Source organism: Macaca nemestrina, chromosome 6 (genome assembly GCF_043159975.1).
Source record: "Macaca nemestrina isolate mMacNem1 chromosome 6, mMacNem.hap1, whole genome shotgun sequence".
Classification (NCBI taxonomy): Eukaryota; Metazoa; Chordata; class Mammalia; order Primates; family Cercopithecidae; genus Macaca; species Macaca nemestrina.
Window position 1 is genome coordinate 157,994,078 of NC_092130.1, and position 19,774 is coordinate 158,013,851.

General features: G+C 34.6%; 1 protein-coding gene across 1 annotated transcript in view; it reads left to right on the top strand.

The window, feature by feature from the left end:
* Positions 1-10,362: 10,362 nt before the first annotated feature.
* LOC105472967 (cadherin 12) overlaps positions 10,363-19,774 on the top strand; it is a 1,136,463-nt gene continuing 1,127,051 nt past the window's right edge. Inside the window, exon 1 of the mRNA XM_071099074.1 lies at positions 10,363-10,784. The gene's annotated coding sequence lies outside the window, so the exon portion shown is untranslated. The remainder of the gene's footprint in view (positions 10,785-19,774) is intronic.

Below are 19,774 nucleotides of genomic sequence, written 5' to 3' on the forward strand. Positions count from 1 at the left end.
GCAAAAATATACAAATTCAAGTAATTTTTCTGCTCTCACAATCAAAGAGTTTATGTCAAATAACTAAACATTGAATTTTGATTTGGCAGGCTGTTACACAAATCTCAGGTTACTATGCCTTTAGAGGAGCTATGGATATCAGAAAGAGAATATTCCTGCCTCATTAATTTTCTTCATTTGTTCCCTGTTATCTATGGCTTACTTTTAGGAAAAAAACGACGCCAAGATATTCATAGTCTGTAGAATTTGTCATCTTCTACTTCAATTGATTTTCTATAAAGGTGCCAAGGCAATTCAATGAAAAAACAAAAAGCTTTTTTTTTTTTTTTTTTTTTTTTTAGCAAGTGGTGCTGGGAAAATTAGATATCTTTATGCAAAAAGATGAATTTAGCACTTTTGTCATGTAATACAAAATTTATTTAGTAATAGATTATACCCCTAAATGTAATATCTAAAACAATAAAACATTTAGAAGAAAATATAGGAGAATATATTTGTGACCTGACTTGGGGAAAAAGTCCTTAGATACAGTAACAAAAGTACAAAACATATTTTTTAAAAGTAATCAAAGACAATACTCTAGCACTTCAAAAGTTATTATTAAGAAAATTAAGACTGGGAGAAAATATTAGTGAACCATATTTCTCTTAATTTTCACAATATGCACAGAACTCTTACAATGATAAGCCAAATTCCAATTAAAAATGAGCAAAGCTTCAATGTTTCATGAAAACAGATATATAAATGGCTAATAATCACATGAAAAAGGCGCTCAACATTATTAATCAGTAGAGAAATGCCAATTAAAACATGATAAAATATTACTTTGTCCCACTAGAATGGTTGTAATAAAAATGACAGACAATACAAAATGTTGACAGGGATATGGCAAATGGAACCCTCTAACATTGCTGATGGAAAAGTAAACTGGCACTTTGATGAACAGAATGGCAGTTTCTTTTTCAAAAAAATGATTACCAGCTTACCTTAAAACTCAATGATCCCATTCCAAGAAACCTTCCCAAGAAAATAAAAAAGCTGTCCTCACGGAGTCTTGGGTATCACACAGCAGCCTTATTTATAAGAGTTAAAAAGTAGAAACAATCCAAATGTTTATTAACCAGTAAATGGATGAACAGAACATGGGAGCAATATCCAAACAATGGAATACTACATACATGAAAGCAATGGAATACTATACAACAACACAAATGGAATGAATACAGATGAGACTCAAAAATATGATGCTGATTTAAGGAATCCAGGTACAAATATTAACATGTTGTACAATTCCTTTCATATTAAATGTCTAGAAAGGCAAACCTATAGAAAGAGATAAGTGGTTACCTGGGGTTGGGGTTCGATTGAGGACGAACTGGCAGCAAATTGGTACCAAGGATCTTACTGGGGTGAAGTGAATGTTTTAAAATTGGATTGTGGTGATAATTGTACAAACGTGTGAACTTATTAAAACTCATTGCTTTAAACTTTTAGAATGAGTAGATTTCATGTTCTGCAAGTAATAAATAAGGATGATAAAAATAAGGTATATCAGGAATCGTTTGAATTGCTTTCAAATTGAAGCTGTCAAGCAAATGAGAATTGACATGGCATGTACATCGTTGATCTGCTATTAGCAGAAAAACAATTCTTGTCATCCTACCATTCTGCAGGTATGAAGTTGTTTGGTTTTAAATATATGTGTGTGTGTGTGTGTGTGTGTGTGTGTGTGTACACATATAGCACTTCTAGGAGATGTTTTTATATCTTCATGCAAATGATTTTATCTTTTGATTATTCCACTTAGGTGTTGGAAGATCAGCTTTAATCTGTAACTTCTGCCTGTTGGGTATCATTTTGCACTGTGAATCCAAGCAGACCTAGTTGGATGCTTATTCCACATGAAAAAACGTAAAAGAAGGCGCTTACTGTCTCAATTAAGTCTTCTTTTCTCTAAGTGTTCTTCATTATCGTCTTAGATGTTTTTGTATAACTAATATTTCTGTTTATTTCTGGACTGTATTTCTATTCATTTTGCTTCAAATTGTCTTTTCTTTTTTTCAAATCACACATTAGTTTAATCATGAAGACGTTATAGCAAAATAAAACTCTCTTGATTATCCTCATGCATAATTATGTTTAGACAGGTCTTCATCGCCCAGGACTCATAGATTTGACTTAAGCAACAGTAAGGAAATTTGACATTCTAAAAACTGTCATTTTGTAATGTAGTGATTTCCAGTATCCCTTAAAAGTTTCCTATAATCATCTGTTTTATTGCAAATGGAATGAAATTTGCTTGGCCATTTATCAGAAACTATACCTATCCTTGGGTGCCCTTGATGTAAGTATGCTGACTTTGAATGGGCTATTTATCATGTAAAGCCCTCAGAGATCTCAAAGGAGCATAGGCCTATGTATTGTCATGTTCAAGTAAAATCCAGTACGTCTACTCTAGCATTGAATAGAATGATGCTACAACAGATACCCTGGTATTGTGTTTGTGTTATGTTGGCTCATGTTTAATGCCTTTATTTTGCATTGTATTATGATGAAGCACACTTACCCATCTCTCTCTACTTCAAGATTTTATTATTTTTCAAGAGTAGTCTTGGGACTTTGACTTAGATGATCTGATACAACACTGAGTGGATAATATCACAAAAAAGGAAAATGACCTTTATTTGCCCACTGCCTTCATTTTTTAAATTATTTTTCAATTTATCTTTTTTGATTAGATTTTTGTGGGATTCTTTAAAATGAGGTCATTTAAGAATTGTTTAATTATATTATTTTAAGTCAGTCTGAGTTGCAGGATCAAACAAATGACATACCATAGCCAAAGACATAATTGAGAGAGGTGTCTTAGGGCTTCTGGTCTCTGCAGGATGTATGTTTTATTTCACACAGGAATAGCCAGGAAGAAGAATATGAGAAAAACATATGGCTTTAGACATTTCAAAACCTATTTTTTTTATTTCTTTTCTTTTTTTCTCTCCCTACTTATATTTAATTATATACAAACACAATTTCCCACTTTCTGGTTGGAGAATTTCAGTGTCAGATATTCAACTAGGAACCCCAACATTTGAACAAGCACTAAAATATGCTTTTATTTTGGTATCATTTTACAGAGAGAAATACAAAAAAAAAACAAATAATAATGTTGCTAACTAAACATTGCTAACAAAATTTAAAAAAAAAATGGACTCTGAAAATATAGAAAAGAGCAGCTCAAACCTGACAAAATGAAAAACGGGATATTGATAGAAAATACATTTTATATTATATATTAAATATAATTTTACTATATCCAATTTTGATTTTATCTATATCTATATGTATGTCTAGGAGACGTGATATCAAAGATATATAATCACTGCTTCTCAGAAAATAGATTTTGTTTTAAAATAAGTGGACTTTGTTTTAAGATCAATAAAACACCTGAAAGGGAACACATTTTTAAATTTATTAGGTGCTTCTAAAGTATTAACATATGTTTGAATTTCTTGAATGCATACTCGCCAATAGCAAGAAAATCTAATGGATTGCATATACTTATTTTATAACATGTTATACAGTATTAATTTGTTAATGTTATTATTATTGACATAAAGTTGAGGTCTGGATGTACAGTTGTATCATGGGTTGGATAATATTTTCATCATTTAAACTTTTTTCATACAGATAAATGTTAAACCAAATCCATCTTCCTGAGTAATGCTGACTCCAAACTTCCTGTATTAGTTAATGGCATGATTTTTTTTTATTTAAACTTGAAAATTCAGATCAATGTCTAACATAATCCTGTGCCTCATTATCTAAGTCCAAGAAGTGATAGTATCTTTTAATTTCTCATTTCAAAATTATTTCAAAATACTTCATTTTATTCCTTCCTTGTTTGTCTTGATCCATGCCCTAGCCATCTCGGCACCATAATCACATCTTGTGTTATTTTTTTCTTGATTCCCAGTAGATTAAAAAGCAATCAAATAAAATATTTTAATTTTATAATTAATAAATATATATAATTTATACAACTATATGTTATATATTACATATAATATATACTTATATTCTATACCATATTGTAATATAGTATATATACTAATAAATATATTCATAACATATTAATATATATTAATATTAATATATATAATAAACATAGATTAACCAAACTTATTTTTTCATTAATTTGTCACAACATAAGTCTTAACTGTAACCAATCTGGTTTATAGTAGCTTCAAGCCTGTAGGGATCTTCCCACCTCTCCAAATTATACTCCTTTTTAAGGACCCATTTTAAACCCAGTTATATTTTGTTGTCTTCTCTAATAACCTCAGAACATATCAGTATTGCTAATATTTCTTGTATCTCTCCTTTTTACATACTCACTAACAACCCATAGCTGTTCCCAAAATGTATTTTGTCCTATTTTTTTGAGCAATGGGGTGGTAGTAAGGTGAGAGTTTGGATTTCACTCATTGATGGCGGCTCTCAGGCTAAGTAGAAAGCTTTACCAGTTAGTACTAAATCTGATAATTCAGTTTTCACAGGCATCACTTTGAGAAAGAAGAGAAAGGCATTCCAATTACACCCACCAAGTATAAATCATGATTCTGAATCCTGACACTGATTGTCAGAATTCAGTGTGTGACCTTGAGCAAAAGATTATTTTTCTTCTTCTTCTTTTTTTTTTTTTTTTTTTTTTGAAATGGAGTCTCACTCTGTCACCCATGCTGGAGTGCAATGACGTGATCTCAGCTCACTGCAACCTCCACCCCCTGGGTTCAAATGATTCTCCTACCTCAGCCTCCCGAGTACCTGGGATTACAGGCACCCACCACCACACCCAGCTAATTTTTTTGTGTTATTAGTAGAGACAGGGGTTTCACCATGTTGGCCAGGCTCGTCTTGAACTCCTGACATCAGGTGATCTGCCCACCTTGGCCTCCCAAAGTGCTGGGATTACAGACGTGAGCCACCGCGCCCTGCCAAGATTATTTCTCTTCTAACTAAGCATCAGTTACATCACCTATAAAATGGCACTGACTTTTTTTTTTTTTTTTTTTACATTACTGTTGGGTCTTTTGAATAAGGTAACAAGCATATGTACAGACTTTGAAAATTAGTGTATTCCATGTAAGGGCTGAGTCAAATGTACATTTCTAGTCAAGTCAGTGAGAACATCAGTAAAGTAAATCTGATCTCTACCCGTTTGCAACTTTGCTGAGTCTGAAGGGCATTGTTTTATGACAAAGCTTTCCTTTTTAAATGTTATACTTATTTTTATTCCGAATGGAGATGCATTTATGATAGGGATAAAGTTTTTCATTATAAGAATACTTAATTGTATATACCCTTGGTTTGGCATGTAATTGGTGGTAAAATATGTAGTCGCTTTACACTTCTGACAGCCAAAGACTTTTTCTTTGGTTTCCAGAGATCATATTGTTCACTATTTTGTATTCGCCATTTGCCTTAACAAAGCAATGTATATTATAGGATTCAACAGTAACTTGTTGGATGGATATTTAAAACCAGTCAATTTGTGAGGGCAAAATGGTGTTTTTTAGTAATCAAAATATTTTGCACCATTGACATCAATAACTCTATTCTGCTGTATCACCTGACAGTAAAGAAATATGAAAGGCAAGCATTAGAGGTCAATGACAACAAAAACAGAGTTCAGCTGCCATAACCCAGATCCTGACTCCACTGGTACTATATGACCACCAAATGTTATTCTCATTTGTAAACTAGATAAAATAATAGTAGCATCTTCACATGTGGTGTAAAACTATAAGTAAAATATTTAATAGGATGCCTGATGCCTAGTAGGTGCTTAGTAAACTAATCTACTTATTATTAGTCATGGATATCATAGTATTTTACTATTACTGCTACTGGATAACTAGTCCAATCTCCATTTTCTGCTGTGCTCTGGCACAGCAGGTTGTATTCAATAGTTCATGAATCATCTGCTCTTCCCAGTCTATCTGGATATTACTCCTTAATCTGAATCTGAATGCCAAAATACTCAATATCAATGTTCTGTGAACCTATCTTCTCTTTCCTTCTGTCACTTGGTTTTTTTGTTTGTTTGTTTGAGACAGAGTCTCATCAGACTCAGGCTGGAGTGCAATAGTGCGGTCTTGGTTCACTGCAACCTCCCACTCCCCAGTTCAAGCGATTCTTGTGCCTCTGCCTCCCAAATAGCTGGGATTACAGGCACGCGCCACCACTCCCAGCTAGTTTTTGTATATTTGGTAGATACGGAGTTTTGTCATGTTGGCCAGGCTGGTCACGAACTCCTGGCCTCAAGTGACCCACCCACTTCGGCCTCCCAAAGTGCTGGGATTACAGGCAAGAGCCACCGCACCTGGCCCTGGCCCTTGTTATTGACATAAATATCATCCTATGCGATCAGATGACAGCTTACATTTTCATAAACCCTCTGATTTCAGTTGCAGCTGGAGGGTTAGATCCACATGGCTGTGATTCACTATTTTGCTGATGGTGAATTTCTCAAGTGAGCATGGTTTGTCTTTGCCTTCTGCCCTCAGACTCTTTCTACATGAAAGGGGGTGATGATAGGAGTCAGTGTGCGTACATATGTATATATATTTCAAAAGAAGGCACAGTTACATCCCTGAGGGGAACCTTAGGCCAATGAGGGAAGGAGTTTTCTGTTTTTTACTTGGAAAATTCTGAGGGATATTCTGTATATCTCTCCAGAAATCTGAGTGTAATCGAGCCATGTTACCCACAGTGGTCACCTCAATGAAGCCCCTTTACATTGACTCTAAAGATAATCTGACACATAAACTATATGCACATGGGCCTTTCATTCATCCTCTGCTTCGATGGGAATGCAAGCAAGATCAACAATTTTCAGGATCTAAAAACACTGAACACTGAATATTTCTTTTCCCTACATTAGGTATCTATAATTAAATACATATCAATGATTCTGATGCAATTTCTTGCTTTTGTTTACCTTTTTCTCTTTCAAATCATTTCAATTGAATGTGTACAACATATGATATGGCAGAACACAGATAAAGAAAATATGATCTTTTCCATAGTTGCAGACCACCTGGTAGGCAACTTCATCTCTTTGTTGTTTTGGGGTCAGAAGAGAATGTGGTAGATTGTATTACTCTTCAAAATGATCACTGGCCTCTATGTGGTTCTCTCTAGAAAGGTTATATATCTCTGTCATATTAACCTCTGGCTTAGCAATGTGTCTGTGATTTTCTTTGGTCAAGGGTATATACACAGAAGTGGTGTTAGTCACTTCAGAGCAAAAGTTTTTGTTTTTGTTGTCTGAATGAGAATTCCCTTGTTTTTATATCTTCTTTCCCTCCGTCTTCAAGGATACTGGAAATGCCCCATAGTCTAGTTGGGTCTGGCAGCAAAAAAGTTGTGAAACAAATCTTCACAATTGTTTGTATATGGTTGTATAAAATTGTGTGCAGCTAACTGATAATAAAATGTAGAGGAGACAGAGATACCCATTAAGAGACTGCTACAAATGTCTTGGAAGTAAAAGTTCAATCAATGCAATGCAACAACAATGACAATGATAATGGTGGATAAAGCAAATGATAAAATGATGCTTTTAAATAGTATTTAGGAAGTAAAACTGATGAAACTTGACTCACTGGATGTAAGTATAGGGGTAATAATACTTGAATAGTGGCTCATATTACATCATGGTTTAATTTTTCACGGTTTTGTGATGAATTTTCCTTTGTTTATTGCCCTTTGATCTCTTCCTTGCCAACAGAGTAATCTTATAGCATAATTTTGATGATGTCATTCCTTTTCTAAACAGCTTTTTATGGCTTCCATTGCCAATAAATTAAGTTTGATGTCCTTAGCCTTAATTATTTGTCCTAATGTTTTAGTGTCTATTTTTATCTTTGAAGTCTTTATTTTCTTAAACAAATTCTATTGATTTATTGTATTTTCCCAAAAGTAATTTTTGAGTTTCCAGGCAAATATCTTGTCCCAGTCATTATATTTGCTTTAATGCTTGTTTTCCTACCTCTGCTTACATTAATTGTAACTTGCTTTAGTCAGGAGATATTAGATACTACTAGTATAGTAACAAAAAATACCCAAATCTCAGTGGTGTAGAACTAAAAGCTATTTTATCCTGCCATACTATATGTCTATCTAGGGATGAGTAAGACTCCAGTGTTCTCTTCTTTCAACAACCCATGCTGATAGAAGTGCGCACAAATTTATATTTGTTCTTCAATATTCTGTTTGGAAATGGCAATATTGTTTTCCATTCATATTTCATACTAAGTCAGATACCAAGACTGCAGAGAAGTACATCCCTCCTACAGGGAGAGCAGCAAAAATCTGCAAGACACGCACACCAATGTAATTTATTACATGGTCATTTTCAATCTCTTTCAAATCTCACTGATTTCGTTAATTTGATCTTCTCCACTCCACTTTCAGATGCTCTTTTTTCTCCAACTTTTGCCATTTGTACTAATATTGCCCATCTTATAGTGCCCCAGGAGGGGTCAAAACATTTATCTTTTAAATGACAGATAGCAAACATTTTAGGCTTCATGTTGTAATTCTCTGTGACTACTTCTGGACTCTACCATTGTAATGCAAAAGCGGTCATGGACAATACATAAAAAATCGGCAACATTGGATTTCAATAAGTCTTTATTTACAAAAGCAGCTGGCTGGTCTTCTGTTGTAGTTTGTAGACCCCTTAGCTAGAGCAATGACTGTCCAACCTGAGTGTGCATTGGAAGCATCCAGAGGGATATTAAAGCATAGATTGCAGGGTCCTACTCTCTTAAAGTTTCTGATTTGATAGGCTAGGGAAGGGCTTGAGAACTTGTCTTTTCAATAAGTTCCCAGGTGATGTTCTTGCTATTGGTCCGGGGACCACACATTGAGAACCCTTGACCTGTAGAACAAAGACAGTGTTCTGTAGCCAATGACCTATTATTTGTGATCAAAAAAGGAATTTAAATAAATGAAAAATATACTATACAATTGAGGGAAAAGCAATGTTTATGGTTCTTTTTTTCATCAGCATATTCTTTTCTTCACAAAATCCAGGTGACCAAACTTAGCCAGAGACTGCCCTGAATGAAATTTTATTGGCTACATAAATGAGTTACAATAAAGTTAGCATTCACCTTGTTATAGCGACACAGCATACAGTGTATGAATATTACATTTTTCCATGCCTCCTTTCACATGATAGACAGGTCACGAAATTGTTTTGTTTGTAAAGTCTCCCCAAGCCATTTCAATTTGTCACGATACACAAAGCTTGGCTACACCAACTACATCAACCCATTTGTATTCAGTGAAACAAAAAGATTTCAGACAGTCACAATAATTTTATTCTTTTTCCACACTAGCATTGAAAAGACATTATTATTTGTGCAATTTGAGCTACCAATCCTACTGTACATAGACATATTTTTAAAACTGTACTGAGACTCTGTACTCGAGATTTTTTATAGAACAAAATTAAATGATTACCTGAAATATTGTGGCATTCTTGATGTCTAAATAATAAAATGACTGAGATTCTTAGAAAATACACAATTCTTGGTGAATATAAGCAAATTTTTATTCAATAGTTAGCATTTTAATAGTGAAACACCAAGGAATATAATCATGGTTAAAGAATGTAAAGTTGTTTTGTGGCTTTTGGAGGAATAGGTTTTCAACAATTATACTTTTCATTGTAATATTTTATTGCCATTATAATATTCTATAAAGTTTTATGTAATTATTAATAAATTCTCTCCTAAAGAGAAGTTAACATTAATTTTAAAATCTTACAATATTTAAACACGACAAAATTAAAACAGACCAGACTAATATATATAGTCTTAACAATCTTTACTTCTTCATAGAATCTGAACCAAGTTAAATCAGCCTAGAAACAAGTAAATGGATTAGGAGAAATTGCTTGCACATGGTTATTACCACAATAAGCATCTGATTCTCGTTTAGACAATTAAACAATGAAACAGCTTCCAGGTAAACGTAATTAATTGTCTTGATTTACAAAATAAAAGACTCAAGCGACTTAGTGGCGGAAAGACTAATAGAACCCACGACTTTTTCTTCCCAGTTGACAGTTCTCTGATATGCGATAGACCTCAAGCATTTAAAAAGCAAAGCTTCAGATGCTAACCCAGGTGCTATCACTTTCTCAGCGCCTAATCTTCACTCTCCGCTAGCTCCTTTAATGAGCCTTCTGAGAGCTAAGGAGTCCTCGGATTCATTCAAAGCATTCTACAATGAACGCTAGGGGGGAAAAAGAACAAACAAGATACATTTCAAATATAGGATTCAATTACTTTTCACAACTCAATGATGTGTCAAAGGCACGCTGTGTTTTGTTTTGAGGGCGGGGAGATGACAGGAGGGAATCCTGGGCCCCCATTGGCTCGCCGCTCGCCGCTGCAGTTGAGCTCCAGCCGCTCCGAAAGCATTATTGATCTGAAGGGTAAATGTGGAGGGAGCCACAGAGAGGGGTCCAGGCGTTTCTGAGAAGAGAGGCAGCCTCTTCCAGGAAGAAAGTGGTGTCTACTGGCTGCCCGGCCTGGAGAACCTTCTGTGAATGAAAAGGGACAAAATGCAAAGCGGTGTGTTGGCACAGTGATTTGGAAAGGGGAAACAGGAGAGAAGGGTCTCACCTTCCGCGCAAGGCTGGGCTGTTGGCACCCTGCTGCGGCCGTCCCTGCTGCTGCTCCTGCGACTGCCTTTTCTGCCATCAGGTAAGGCTTCCGTTTTTGATTGGGATTGCATCGCGTGTGTGCGATAGCTTCAGGGTGCATGCACAGAAATTCATACATGATTAATAAAGTGATGCCTAGCGTAGTGAGAAGCTGAACGAATCTGCACACAGATCTGGCAGCTGAATGAGGAGCTTGTGCGTGGTTTTGCTTTAGGAAACTTCGGTAAGTTCTAAACAAGTCTGGTCCTCAGAGCGTGAGAGGTTACATGAAAAGAGGAGGGAAAGAAATGTTTTAACTGCAAATGCGTCTTGGCATGGCTAAATTTTCAAATGAAAATAAGTAGATGCGTTAGATGTCCAACTAGTTATTTTATAAATGGCTTTATAGATATCTGATTTTTACAACAAAATAATGAATGCTTTATTTTCAAAGAGCTTCCAGAAATGCCGACCCCCCTCACTCATTTCTCCACTGACGCTGAAATTTATATACTTCATTCTTCATTTAAAAAATGCCACTGTAAAACCATTTAAATGTTTTAATGGCCTGCCTCTCATGGTTCAGCCATCTGAGTTTCCTACCACAAAACTAATCTGGGACAAATGAAAGAGATAGATTACCAGATCTGCTGTGGGTTATATAATATGCATTTCCAAATTATTTTAAGGTTATTAATCATTTGGTGATACATTTAACAAGGAGGAAATATGTGTGATATAGGACATAATGGCAAATCATTTTTCAAAAAAGACCTTCAGCATTTTACAAGTATTTTCTTATGTTTTTAACATCATTGTTTTTTGCTACATCGGGACCACAGTGTATTTAGAACCTCTGTACTTGAGAATACTTGGTATCTCTTATAGTCACATTTCTCTGTATTCTCTGGAGAGGGAACTGACATACTTTTGGCTGATTCTGCGACCATTTCATGATTCTCAATTTCTCATCGAGTATTTTGAAGCTCATTCACAAACTGCTCAGCTAGAAAATTACCTTACATACTGAGGGGGAAAACATTTAAATAGCGTAGATTCTGAAAATGTGTTTACAGTTTTAAATTACACTATACATGACAAAAACAGGAAAAATTCAACCATGCCAAGGCGCTATTAGTTTGTTTGGTCTTCACTGTATACCTGAGCAGTTGTAAGGTTACAAAATAATGTCCAGACACACAGCTGTCAAGAAATACTGAACCTCATCATTCAGTGGCAGCACTTCATCATTAAATTATCCAAGACAGTTTAAAATATCATCTTATATATTTTTATTATTATGTCAAGTGGGGAATTCAACCGAATAAGTTTTTATTATAAATATTTCCATGATTCTAGCAGAATGTCTCTTCAGAATTGAAAGGCAGATGGTTACTTTGCCTAAACCATGAACAGGTGATTGACACATTGTTTTGGAGTTATTGAGTGGATAGCCACATGCAAAATAGGGGCTTCCCTTTAAGTAATTTAACTGATACATCAAGTTATTCAGCAATAAGATTTAGAAACTGTTTCTCCACCTTCCATGAAAAGGACTGAAGTAAAAAGAGGTTTCCTATTAACTTGAAAATCTAATTCTACAACATAACATATTTTTCTCCTAATTAATAACTCTTCAGAGACTAACTTCCAAGATTAACTCTGTCATTGTTAATCCCCTTCCCCATTAAAAAAATGTATTTTTGATTTTCTGTGGTGTTCAGTAAATCTCTGCTTCCTGTGTTTTTAACTTCTACTGAGGTGTGCCATTTCCAAGCAGTAGGGGAAAGTTTTTAAACCACAAATGCTTTTTTCTTTTCTACTCACTCCTCTCACTGATCTGCTTAGTGATGTGACCATTTTAGATAATTCCTACAAAAAAGAGAAAGCTGCATTATTGTCGGGGCGGGGGTGGAGGGAGTGTGAGTCGCTTGTTCCGCGTGCAGAATGATATGTATTAAGTTCTTACTACAGCACAGCGTTTAGTTTATGAGGAAGAACATTTCTCTTAATGCCTCACGTGACATACTTACACCTCATATGACTCTATCCTTTGAGGATGGAGCGTAAAACTGATCTCCTTAAATTGAGCATCTTTGGAACCTGATATTTTGGCAGAGCCTATTTCATGTAACAGTTTGGGATATAGGTTGAAATCAATCCTTTATCATTATGAGATTAATAAGGATATATGTCACTCTTGCCTTTTAAAATGCATTGTGATGAACATCAAATCAGTCTTGCCATGATAGGAAGATTCATAGAGTGATGGCTCTCTTTAAAAGTGAGCCATGTTTTCAGGTAAAAATATAAAATCTAAGGGCTTGGGTAATAAAATGACCTACTAGCAGACTCTGTTGTAAATTTCTTCATACTTCCAAAGGGAAAGAGTGATTACAGATGTCTCATTTAAAGTAAGATATTATCCTGTTCATCTTCTAGCAAATTATTGCCGTTTTAAAAGTAACTATGTCATAAATTATCATGTGATCATTACAACATCAATAGAGAACATTTTGCTTATAATCTAGTACCAATTGATATCCCTATTTATGTTAAATTATAGGTGGAAAATATCCTTCCTGTTTAACAAATATTGTGTTTTATTTTTATGAATAGGGTTAAATAGTACCCCAAAATACATTTAATCATTAAATAATTGAAAATGTATTATTTTTACTGGGAGCTTTTTGTTCTGCTAATGCATAATAATTGAACGATTTAAACTCATAGCTTTTAAAAGCATTTTAACTTTCAGCTTTAAGACAGTTGCAGTTTTTTCCTGACTTACTATGCTAGAAGGGTAATATATCATAACCAAACTTCAAAAGGAAAATGTGTGTGTATGAATGTGTACTATGCTGCCTGTATAGAATATCAATAGTAGCTACTCAAAGTTGTTTTTAAGCATCTCATCAGAAGATGATTAATAAAATGGAGTAAATAACATTTTTACAACAGACTGAGAGTTATGATTGTTCTAAAATTAAATAGCAGATGAACTCTACATAATCTCCTTTTATGAGATTATAGATAAATGCTTTAAGAATTCAATCATTCATTTACTCAATTATTAATTTTCACTTCATTTAGTAAGCACCTGTTAAATTATTGAAAACAAGGCATATGTTTACCAGTCTTATAAATTTAGCTGTATTCAGATTTGTGTCTATCATGTTATAGCTGATGGTATTAAGGGATAAATTAAATCTTCATTATGCTTCAGGTATTTTTTTCACATTGGTTTTCTTCCATTACCCTTGCTCCGTGAATATTTAAGCCATTTCTCTACAAACGGATTTATATTACTTTGAATATAAGATATGTGTTTCTTGAACAATGTAAAATTCTTCTTAAAATATAAACATTCATGCATATATTTGTGAAGATTCTAGTGAGAAAAAATAAGACTCAAATCTGTACACTGATACCCATTAGGGAAATATAGAACTTATGTATTATTCCCTAAATCTATGTGTTCAAATGGATATATGTTTCTCTTGCCTCTTAAAATGTATTGTTTTTACTATGTGTTCAAATGGCTGAATGATGCATGCTTGGTTCCAAGTCCAAATATATAGTCAAGCATTAGGACATAGGTGGTGTATTTAGACTTACTGGCAAAGCAGGATGCTAAATACAAGTATGGTTGAATATAACTTCAGTGCACCATAAAATCAAAAGGTTCTATAAGTCCAATTTCCTGTAAAATTATTATAACATACAAAAAAATTCCCCCATGTACAAAGATGAGAGACCTGATGCACCGTCTACATGATGATGTGGGAAGTTCAAAACTTGAGTCAGACAATTATTTGAAGCCATAATTTGAGGATTATTCCATGAGCAATTTGGGAAAAGTTATTTAACTTTTTGATCCTTGAGTTATTCTGTTAATTTAGTTGCATATTACCCCACAGATAACATTCATCATGGTCAGGTCTTTCTCTTTTTAACCTTCCTCATCTCTAAGCTAGATTTGTAGAGGGTAACTACAGCTAGAGCTGGCATACGGGGTTAGAAGAAAATACGTAGTGTCCGCGATTTGTTACATGCTGAACTTTGTCAAGTTGGGGTAAAAGGAGTTCTCAAGTGACTCGTCTAAAAAAAACCAATTTTTTGATGAAATGTGAGTCCTCACTCTGAAGAAGCACCGTATATCCTAAACGTGATATGATATGGTGAGAAAAAAAAAATCCACACTTATGTACAGCATACAAAAAAGTACAATACAGAAAATAAAGATTTCCAAAATGGGGGAAAAAGACAGATTATCTACAAAATATAACAATTAGACTGAATCAGAATTCTCAGTGACAACAAGGAGAGACCAGAAATGTGTACACATAATTCCATTTTAACTCAAATAAAATAATAGCCAAGCTAGAGTTATACACTGAAGAAATTCTCTTTCAAAAGTAGAGACATTTTCAAACAAACAAAATCACCGGCGTCCCTTCCTGATAAACTATCTAACCAATGTGCTTCAAGAAGGAAAATGATCCCAGACAGAAGATCTGAGATGCAAGAAGGACTGAGAAGCAAAGAAAATGGTGACCATGCGGGTGTGGCTAACAAACTTCAATCATGTATGAACAATAATATTAAAAATTTATCGAGCTACATGATTGAACCAAAATACTGGCCAAGAATAACAAAATTGGGGGATAAAGTCTTGCAAGATGGTTACGTTATTTGAAAGAAAGAATAGGTTATTAATCTGACACCACATTAGGTAAGATGAAATGTAGAGTAATCACTAAAAAACAGTGATAGTATCAGTCATTGATTAAGTAGATAAAACAATCACTCGAAGGTTAAAAAAAGAATACTTTCAATGGACAGACATGGATATTCCTGGAATGAAAAATTAGTAAGTTTACATTGTGATGAAATATTGTCATCATATTTGAAAAGGTTGACATGTCGAGTAAAGAGACAACAGGAGGCAATTAGAGAGTAAGTACAGAATGAAGGGAAGTTTGTAGTATTTTTTTTATAGAGACTTGAGCACATGAACAGATAAAATAGAAATCATTAAAAAGAGGCTGATCACCAGGCTTGGTGGTGCACTCCTGTAATCCCCGCTACTCAGGAGGCTGAGACAGGAGAATCACTTGAACCCAGGAGGCGGAGGTTGCAGTGAGCTGAGATCGCACCATTGCACCCAGCCTGGGCGACAGAGCAAGACTCTGTCTCAAAAAAAAAAAAAAAAAAAAGAAGAAGAAAAGAAAGAAAGAAGCTGATCATACATATACATACAGTAAAAGGGAATTAAATGATGGATTAAAGTTTTAGTGAACATGAAAATTTATAATATCTGGAGAATAGATGAAGGATACAATTAGAAAATGTCATTAATTTTAATAATGCCAGTGATATAGTATTTTTTAAAAATCATAATTTTATCTGGCAGTTCAATGTTTATTCAGAAAAGGATTAATAGGAAATAATCAACCAAAATGTAATACTAATTAAATGACCAAAAATAGTATTTTTAAATGTAATGGAAAGAGTTTTAAAATTGTTTTAAATGTAATGCTCAGTAAATGTTGAAAACTAGAGGAAATTAACAGTAATAGTCTCCATTCTACCAGTGAAAATATATTTTGGGGTGCTATCATCAGCACTAAATGAAATGATGTATTTAAAACTATTTCTGAGTAAAGAATGTAGGAATGATTGAAGTAACAGCAGATAACAATATATCCAAATGAAGTGTCTTCCTGCAACTTTCTGAGTCAATATTTCCATGAAGGGTTGCCATTATTTTAAGGGAAGTGATTACAGGCAGATTTTAAAGCAAGATTTTACTGAAACTCTACTCTTTCCTAATTACTAGGAAATGATAGTGAGTGAAAAGTGAGAAACAAGCTCTTGGTAAGGCTTAAAGTTATATGTTTACTTAGGTAAGAATGGAAAACCTCGAATAAATTTCTGAAGTAAAAGAGTGTCTTATCGTGAGAAATCCAGTTATATTAATAACTACCCAGTATTTGTGCTCTAACACCTACTAGAGGAAGTTCACCAATATAAGATCCTAATAGAAGGAAGCCCAGTATAAGAACTGTTGTTGAGAATGTCATTGGAAGGAATTGTAGTTGTGTCAAGTAATCTAACACATAGGGCAAATTCCTATTTATATTAAACATTAACAATATAAATTTTAACAACAGTATTTAAAAGATTGTCTTTAATATACTCAAATCTCAGCATTTTACATTTTGTTGACAATTTTTTATTATTTTTTAATTATTTTTTATTATTATACTTTAAGTTCTAGGGTACATGTGCATAACGTGCAGGTTTGTTACATATGTATACTTGTGTCATGTTGGTGTGCTGGACAATTAATTTTTATATGCCTACAATTATGTAACACCAGTAGTGATGAGGGAAAGAGGTATAAATGAAAATATATGGCATGTGATCTGCCCTGGCCCAGAGGTTTACACACACCTCCAGATAGGGATATTGTCTAGCAGGTGTTACTTTTTAAAAACAAAAATGAAGGTCATACTTATTTAAAACACACAAAATATCACAAAAGCACAGACCTATCTCATAGAGTTTTGGCTGGATTGTAAAATGTAGAATCTTTGGGGAGGTAAATTTGACAGTATCCATCAAAATTCAAAATCCAACAATTCTAATGTTTAGATGATTTCTTTCACATAAATTCTTTCATGTGCTTTTTTAAAAATTAGTTTCTGGTTTTATTCTATCATCACTGAGTGCTTCTTCTTATTCTCTTTTTCTGAGTTCTCTGTGTCTTTTGACCTGTAAATACATCTATCAGAGCATCCCAGGGCACCATCACAGGCCCACTCATCTCTCTATCTAGAGAATCACTGAAGGGGTAATTGCATCAAGTAGCATGGGTTTAAATGCCATCTGGATGCCTATTTCCAAATCTATGCCTTTACTTCTAAGCCTCTGCTGACTTCAATTCAGAATGCCTGCTCAATATTTCTATTTAGGCATCTAACAGTCACTTGAAACTCAACTTGTTCAAAACCAAACTTTTCATTTCTGCTCCTCTTTACCACAACCAAAATATACCCATTTTTCTAATCTTCTTTATCTAAGTAAATAACATAATTATGCATCCAATTTCTTAAGACCTAAGGGTCATTTCTGAGACCTTGCTCCTCTCCCTTCCACCCACATGTGGTACAATATCAATTCTACTGCTTCCTGACTTCCTTCTCTAAATAGGTCTTCAACCCAGTAACTTCAAAAACCCAGTAACTTCCATCCAGTAACTTCACTTCCTACACCACAGTCACCTTCTCTCCAGACACTATTGTCTCACATCTAGACTGTGCACAGTCTTTAAACAGATATTTCTGCTTCTACTTTTACACTCTCCCTTCTCCCCGACCCCAACTCATTACACAGTAGCCAGATGTACACCCTCAGATATAGTATCAAAGTACTTCCCGTGGCTTAAAACCAATATCTGGGCCGGGCGCGGTGGCTCAAGCCTGTAATCCCAGCACTTTGGGAGGCCGAGACGGGCGGATCACGAGGTCAGGAGATCGAGACCATCCTGGCTAACACGGTGAAACCCCGTCTCTACTAAAAATACAAAAAACTAGCTGGGCGAGGTGGCGGGCGCCTGTAGTCCCAGCTACTCGGGAGGCTGAGGCAGGAGAATGGCGTAAACCCGGGAGGCGGAGCTTGCAGTGAGCTGAGATCCGGCCACTGCACTCCAGCCCGGGCAACACAGCGAGACCCCATCTCAAAAAAAAAAAAAAACAACAACAACAAAAAAAAACAATATCTGGTCAAGCCCCTCCATTTCCTTTCTCATTACATCAAGTTCAACAGTGCCACAAGGCCTTGGCACACACCCAGCATCCCCCTTTATTTCATGTAAATCTTGGTTTAATTGTCATTACATCAGAGTGATGTTCTCTAACAATTGTCTGAAAGTAGCACTTTCTTCTGCAGAAGAATCATCTCTACCTTTATCCAACTTCATTTTATAAAATAGGACCTACTTCATATTATATGATGTTGAATTACACTGTTTGTTTTTCAGTGTAAAATGCAAGTCCCATAAGGAAAGTCCTATAATAGTGACGGGCACATAGCAGCCCTCAATCACTTTTGTTTGGTGAATGAATAAATGAAGGAATGGATAAGAGTGCATAAATTCACCTAAACATATGTATATTAAAGGAGTTTGAGCAATTTACATCATAATATGTTAAAAGCGGATATATTGAGGGATGGGTGTAAGACACACTTGTGAATTATAGAACTTTCTATTGTAATTTATTCATGCATTTACCTTGGCCTATAAATGTACTAATCATTAACTGGTCATGTTATTAGTGTTAGTATTTGGCACAGCAACTGTGTTCTCAGGTGAAAATGATTAGGGGAATAAAATAAACACAATATGAGTGTCATTCTACAAAAAACAAGTTTTTGCAATTTAGGGCAAAATAATATGGATGAGTATTGGTTATCTTTTCAACTCAAGATTTAATAATATCTCACTATGTATAATGTGCTCAATTTCCCATGTTGTCTACAATTAAAATAAAACACTCGGAACATACTGAAAAGTGGGAAGAAGGCCTTTCAAGTTTGCCTTAATTGGCTCTAAGATTCAGTTTCGTTATCTGAAGAGAACAGAGGAGAATCAGTATTAACACCTGGACTCAACTCTGCACTGTCTGCAGCTCCTAAAGTAGCAATTAAATGACTTAATCTTAAAGCCCTCCGAGGTTTAATTCAGTAGCTCTCTTCAGAAGGGCATTGCTAATTCTTCCTGAATTGCTGCTGCTTCTAACTGCACTGCCTTAATTTGAACAGTATTTGAAATTCCATTCTCTCTAATGGATTTAATTGCATTATGAAAGTCAGCTTAGAGTGGAAACTTATTTCCTCTTGCGGAGTATCTCTCTACAGAGTCTTTTCTTTTTCTTTGAACTTGACACATATGCACATTCATGCAGAATAATGTCACAAATGCAGTGTTCCCTGTTTAAATCAAGTATCAAAGAATATCCTTTAAAATATTTATGTATACACTAA